We start from the raw sequence: 7,585 nt of genomic DNA, 5'->3' as shown, positions 1-7,585 counted from the left end.
GTCGTATATTTATCTTTTAACGGTTCTCTTTCTTTGTGGGAAAACATTTATATCGGGTTGTGCGAAAGAAAAAAAAAGAAAAAAAAAGATATACTACTTAAAAAAAAAATAGAAAATAGGGCTCATGAACTTACGAGACAAGCAGCAGCTTGTAGGATGTAACATGGAACTTTTTCGTACAGGACGTCGCGGTTCCGTATCTACAAAATTAAAATATAAATTAATTCTAAATATAATTTAATTTAATATATAATTAAACAATTTTAATATATATATTTTCTCGTACTCCTTTTCCATAGTTTTTGAATTTGTGTGACATGCATAGCCATTTATTCTTCTCCTCGTTTGTGTTCAGTTTTTCTAAAATTGAAGATTCTTACATCTTGTTTACTTAGTCGAGGGATCTGTTTTTCCCATCAACTCGATACAACATTTATAAGTAGTAAGTTCTTGTTCCGATGTTAACTTTTTAAAAAATCATTCACAGACCGGGTTGAATCGGGTTGAATTTCATCCAAAATATATGGATGAATCTCTGCTTCAATAAGATTTTATATTTTGATATTTGGTCATTGTACACATCCATGTGAAAGAGATAGATATTTCAAGTACAGATTGGTCTATTGGACTAATTGGACATCTTTACTGGGAACTTTTCAATTTTCGCCTCCAGTTTATGGTGGTTATTATTCCAATGTCCCAGTTGACCGGATTTTTGATTAAGTTCTTTTCTAATGGGTCCATTTTACATATAAAGTAAAGAGCATTCCAAGATATATTTTTGTTAAATGAATGTTGTCCAAGTTTTAATTTTACTTTTTCATGCTATATGTAATTTGGATTAAGTCCTTCCATCTTCTGCATACAACTTGACACCATAATAATGTGTTATAATCTATGTTATATAAAAATAAATTACATAATCGTTGTTAATTAATTTCGCGCAGATGGAAAATCGCGGGAATACGCCGTGCTGACGAGAATAGCTCGTCGAGGGTAGATCTCCTCTCTACCTCGAATCGAGATCACTCGATAATATCGGAGATCGCTCCAATATTGTTTTTCTTAAGTTTGTTTATTTTTTAAATATTTGGATGATTATATTATAATATAATTTTAAATTATATTATAATTAAATTACATTTAATATTATAATTAAATTATATTTAATTATAATATAATAAAATAATTATATTAAATTATATAGTATAATTAAATTATATAAATATAAAAACAAATACACCAAAAAGGCAAGTAAGGCCACCGGCGTTAGAAGTTGACGCAAAAAAAAGAAAAATGAATTGTAAATACGTGTTAAATTACAATCATGTTAATAAGTACGAAATACATTAATTAACGCATTCATTTTTCTTTTTTTTGCGTCAATTTCTAACGCCGGTGGCCTTACTTGCCTTTTTGGTGTATTTGTTTTTATATTTATTATTCTGCGCCACCCATTCCTAATATTTTTATCTTAAATTATATAATTTTAAATTAAAATTCTCTTGTAATAAAATCTACAAATTAATTGAAGGATAAGTTTGCCCTTATTATAGCGTGTTTCCTATTGAAATTGATAAAGCCGCAAATAAAAAGAGAGCCAATAATATAATAATAATATTGTAGGACACTCTCTACCGTAAATCCGTATATCTTTTTTCCACTATTGACGCGTCACGGAGCTGTAAATCCGCACAATTTGTGGCGGCGGACTTTTACGCTGCATTGGTCCCGTGGACATTGGTCATCAGGGAACGACGCGATTTCTCATCGGAGCCAGCACGATTTTTCGGCATTTTGATAAACGATAATAACGTATTTCAGCGAACGGAATTTTTTTTTCGATGGCGTAAAATTCCATGTTAAAAGAAAATCGAATACGCATAATAAGAAATAAAAATTGTGCTTGCTGACATTTTGTTTTTTGATCTCTTGCTTATTCTGTCGGATAGAAATAACATCGAGTAGTTCACGATCGCGCAAATTTGTTGAATAATTGAAACAATGATCTTTTAAGCTTGACAACTGGTATATAATTGTAAAAGAATGGCGAGAGCATCTGTTTTAATTGTCATCAAAAATAGAGAGGTGAAATAATGACAATTGATTTTACCATCGGGAATATTATAACGTAATTCCCCGGATATGAAAATTACTCAATTACCCCAGTTGACATTGTCGCGTTGCAAAGGCATTTTTCATTCGTCGCGAAATCTGTTTCGCCGAATGGATCTGGCGCGTGATTATGTTTTTAGTTTTCATCCTCGCACTTGTATCCAACAAAACGCGAAACGTACATTTAACGTAATTCTCGGGTATACGCGATAGCAAGCGTCAAATCACGTAAATTAATATACGGCGAAACAGCGTGTTTTAAAATGCAACGCGCGTACTTCTTCGCGAACGTGTGCGCATTTACATGTCGTGTGTATCTCGTAGTTTAACTACTTTCCACCTTTAATGCCCTAGCGAGCTTTTTCGAGAATGCCATTCGTTTTTTTCCCTCTTAAGCGCTATTGTCGCTCAGAGAGAGGAGACTTCTTTTCTGCATTTTCAAAACTTACCTCCATCGGGCTACACGCGCGGCTCATTTTACCCCGGTTTGGGACGGTTTGTTTGTCTCGCCAAGTAGTTCTTTCAAAGACAAACGTTAAGCGAGTTTTTCGAAAACTTAATGAAACTCTACGCTCTACGTGCGCCGCGTCGTCAGTATTTATTTTTATTTAAACGAGTGCTTGCGCCGAGTATATGGGAGAGAGCGTATCGATTTATTCGCCGACGATAATCGCCAGCTGCTAAAAAATGTCTCCTCGCGAAAAAATTACGGTAAACACTTTTTTTTTTCTTTACTTTGTGTGAAATTCGCGAGTGATGCGGCCGAAAGATTTTGGAGTAGTTACCTGTGCGCGATAAGTTTCACGCTGCTATTTATAAGCGCTATTATAAGTGATTGTTATCGACATCTAAGCTGTTTAGCTGCCAATAATTTAGTGTCGCTCCAACGTGCAACACGAGTCGAGACTCTCTGTCTCCCTCTCTCTCTCTCTCTCGTTGTTGGAAGGTACCGTATAAATTCGACCCTGCTTATATTGTCACGATGATATTGTTATATAGATCAACGAATATGTGTCCTTTGATTTAGACTTTTACGAAGTATAATTGAAGGGAATAAAAATATTGTAAAACAAATTCACATTTCAGGGGCGCATTGTAATGTCACTACAATTTAATTGTGAAATATATTGTGGATAATTCGAGGCTAACTTTTACAATATTTCTATGTTACGTAACTTCAACATGCCAGAGCGATCTCGACACTTTTATAGTTTAGTTGTGGAAATGAAAAAAAAAACACAGATAAAACTATTACGTTATAACGATATGAATTGGCGGAAATTGAGTGCAATTTTATGGAGAATGTAAAAAGTGGTTCTATAAAAATGGTATGACAATTTTTGTGTACGCAGAGGAACTGCACTTTACGCACGAAAATTGTGTTTAGATAAAATCTTTCATTTTATTTTACGAATTTTCGAAAAATATATATTATTTTAGTATTATACAAAATGTTTGTTATTATTATCTGATTATGTACATTTTTCTTCGATATTATAAATAGTTTACTTTTATAACTAGTACGCAAATTTATTTTTAAGCATTTATTTTATGATCTCCCGTTTCATTTTTTTGTTTATATATCGCTACAAGATTTTTTATAAATTCCATTTTTTTACAAAAAGTGCTTAGACTTTCATACAATTGCAAGAATTTAACACTTGTAAAAAAGGTTTATTTTGTACAAAGATTAAATTTATAAAAAGCCTGCAACATATAAAATAATAAACCGAGCACTGAGAAAAAATCTGGTTGCATTAATCAAAAATTTGGTAGATTCAATCAGTATGTCTGTTGGGAAATGAAAGGAATCAGAATTTTTTTTAGAATTACCAGATTATAAAATATGATTAATTTTTTCCTGTTAAATTTATCAAATTTTCTTAATAATAATAATACTAAATTTACAAAAAAAGCGTCACTATGTCTATATTTAGTTAATATTACAAGAAGTTTTACAGATCCAACTAGAAAATAATCAAATCCTTATAGTAAAATCTATTAAATGTTCTAGTTATAAAAAATCGAGTCTTATCGAAAAGTCTTATCTAAAAATTTTTGGTTTAAATGTTTGGCTTCTATCAAATACGTCTTGTTGATTGATACAATCAAATGATTTTTCTCAGTGAGTGCTTTAATTTTTCACAAAAATATTTTTAATAGTTTAATAGCTTTCATTAAATTATTTTTTAAAACATTCGAGATGTATACTAATCAATATTAATACAAAATTATTAATTTTATATTATATATTATATATTTTACAATGATATATTCCAAGTTATTTACTAAATGTTCAATGTAGTAAAATTCTTAGCTCGAATTTAAAGTGTCGTGTTGTCTCCATTGTACAATTGTTTGAATATTTATAACACCGGTTATACACGAGGGTGTATCTTCGTATGCACACGGTGCCTCGATACGCGAAGCTCTCGGTCGCGACACGTAATAAATCACGCAGGTAATTGCCTCAATTCGGCAGCTTTCGACGTTCGCCGCTCGCCCCGCGGACGTCGATAAGAACGTTAAAAACTGGGGATGATCAATCTTCCGAAGTAAATAATAATGGAAGCTCATTGATTCACACATCCTGCTGGGAGGCGGGATGCGCGGCCATCGTTCAGTCAACGTTGAACAGCATTGAAAAGCGATTTGAATATTCAAGCCGAACACGTTGGATCGACACGCGAATCCTCGGTAGCGATAGTTAAAAGCCGGAGTCATCGGTGAAATTGGCGGTTTTAGCCCTTCTCATCCCCCTCTCCTCGACGATAGATTAAGAGGAGGACTTTATAACCCCCGGTGCGCTTCCTTTTTTTCCCCCTTTCTTTTTCTTTTCGCCGTAATCCGCGACACGGCGCGGCGCTTTCGATTTTATTATCGACTTCCGCACTCTGTCGGGTCGCTCGGAATATTCGCGACACAATGTATGACGCGATTGCACACAAAGAGCTTCGTTTTTTCGAGTTTACATAGCGCTTACGATCCTCGGCCGCGATGTCGCTGATCCTCATTGTTGTGCTGGGCACAATCAATTGAAAAGAGACCTCGAATGTCCACCGATATCAGGTTTCCGGTTAAATGTCGTTCAGGTTTTGCCGGTGTAGCTTGAAAGAGGCTTCGAGCGTATTGAATCCGGGCCACGTACACACGGTCTGTACCTACTACTTGCGTTCTCTCGTCGTCGTCGTGCTCTGTACATGAAATTAACGGTCTAGAATGAGCGCAGTAAAGCGAGGGAAAAAAGGAAGATGAGGAGAGAAAAGCTGTGTTTCGACAGAGAGTTGGCCTCCTCTCGTCGATCGCATCGTTGCGCAATCTCCGAATCGTTGAAGGGAGATTGGTTGAAGAAACGTTCCCAGTTTCCTCGAGCGAGAGACGCAATGCAGTCTCTCTTAACCGTAAACTGTCTATAGAAAACTATCTATCTATACGTCTCGTTCACAAAACACATCCGTACACACAATCCTTAAATCCTGTAATATCGAGACGGTGAAAGAATAGATGTTATCTTAGATTTCTCGTCAGTTTTCTTGCGATTAAAACTTGAAACTAAAATTTAATCATTTTAATTAATTCAAGTATTTCCGATATATTTATACATCCGATATATTTATACATCTTTATATAGTAAACAAATAAAATGTTAATTTTAACATTTTTCACACGTCCCAGAAAGTCCGCTATAAATTTTAAGTTAAAATAACTCATTCGTCGCGTATGTTACTTATTGATAAATTAAAATTGTCAAATAATTGACACAATGCTTTACATTTATTTTTGTTATCGTGACTTTAAGTGTAATGTAAAAGTAACATACAAATTAATTAAAAATTGCATGAAAAAATAGTTACAATAACTCGTAAGAAATGTTGAGGACATTAATATATAATAGTAATTATTTTAACTTGAATTATTTGCAATAGAAACATTTGATTTTAGTAAATTTCATTATTTTTTGTATGTCAAGGTTCAAGATTATTTCAAGATTCAGAAATTGAATAGTCTCGACTCACTTGAAAAATCACATATATATGTTCTTTATGATTGTTATAAAAATTTTTATTATAAAATATTTATCGAAGAATCAATGTCTAAAAATTTGAGAACATTCAGTAATATACAGTAAAAAATAAAATGTTAATTATAACATTTTTCACACGTCCCAGAAAGTCCGCTCTAAATTTTAAGTTAAAATAACTCATTCGTCGTGTGTTACTTATTGACAAACTAAAAATGCCAAATAATTGACACAATACTTTACATTTATTTTTGTTATCGTGACTTTAAATGTAATGTAAAAATAACATACAAATTAATTCAAAATTACATGAAAAAATAGTTACAACAACTCGTAAAAAATGTTGAGGACATTAACATATAATAGTAATTATTTTAACTTAAATTATTTGTAATAGAAACATTTGATTTTAGTAAATTTCATTATTTTTGTATGTCAAGATTCAAAATTATTTCAAGATTCACTTTAACTTTTCTTAATATTCCATTTCTAAGAGACATGTATAAAGTGTTTAGTTTTGAAGTTGACATAAATGTAACACTTGAAAACGTTATAAAAATAATAACATATAAGTTGTATGTTAATTTTACATTAAAGTACTAATCAAAACGAGGTAACACAAGAAAATTTCAACATATGGACGTACAATTTTTTACTGTGTATATATACTGTGTATATATATACATTTTTCGAGTATTTAATATTGAAATTTAAATTTGTAATTATACAATTTTTACATTTATATTATTTTATCATTTTTATTATAATGTACTCAGTTTTATGCAATAATTATTTCTATGCTATACAAAATGAAATGTTGCAAAAGGTATTGAACATGTAATCATTCTCTTTCGTAACTTTTCAAAAGCATTTCTATCGCGAATCTGAAATACCCCTTTCCTTTTTTCGACATATATAACTAGAGGGAAGGAAAATACGTAATTCGACAAAGATCGCTTTAATTAGCGTGGAGTACGCGCCGGTGGAGTCTCTGCAATTTGTTTTCGTCGGAAAAGAAAACTCGAACGGGCTGCATCGCACGAAAGAAATCGATTTGAATCGGACGAATGTACGACCGAGCAAAGTAGACAGACGGAATTCGGTGTAGGGAAGCGCGGTTCTAGCAAAAAGAGCGCCATTCTCAGAATTGATCTGAATTGCAACGATCGAATCGAAAGTAAAAAATTGCTACGCGTCGATCGACCTCTTAGGGACTTGTTCCTTCTTTTACAGAACGATTTAACGAGGTGCGCGCTTCTCTTATTTGCTCAAAGAAACGGACGCGATCCGATCAGCAACATTATACAAGTCACAGTACACAATGAGAGAAAGACAGAGAGAGAGAGAGAGAGAGAGAGAGAGAGAGAGAGAGAGGGAGGGAGAGATTTGAAATTCCATCTCGATAACTCGCAAAACATTCCTCCCGAAATTTTTTCCCCCCAGCTTATC

The sequence above is a fragment of the Camponotus floridanus genome, unplaced genomic scaffold (genome assembly GCF_003227725.1).
Source record: "Camponotus floridanus strain SB8 unplaced genomic scaffold, Cflo_v7.5 scaffold125, whole genome shotgun sequence".
Taxonomy (NCBI): Eukaryota; Metazoa; Arthropoda; class Insecta; order Hymenoptera; family Formicidae; genus Camponotus; species Camponotus floridanus.
Note: the sequence above shows the minus strand (reverse complement) of the source record.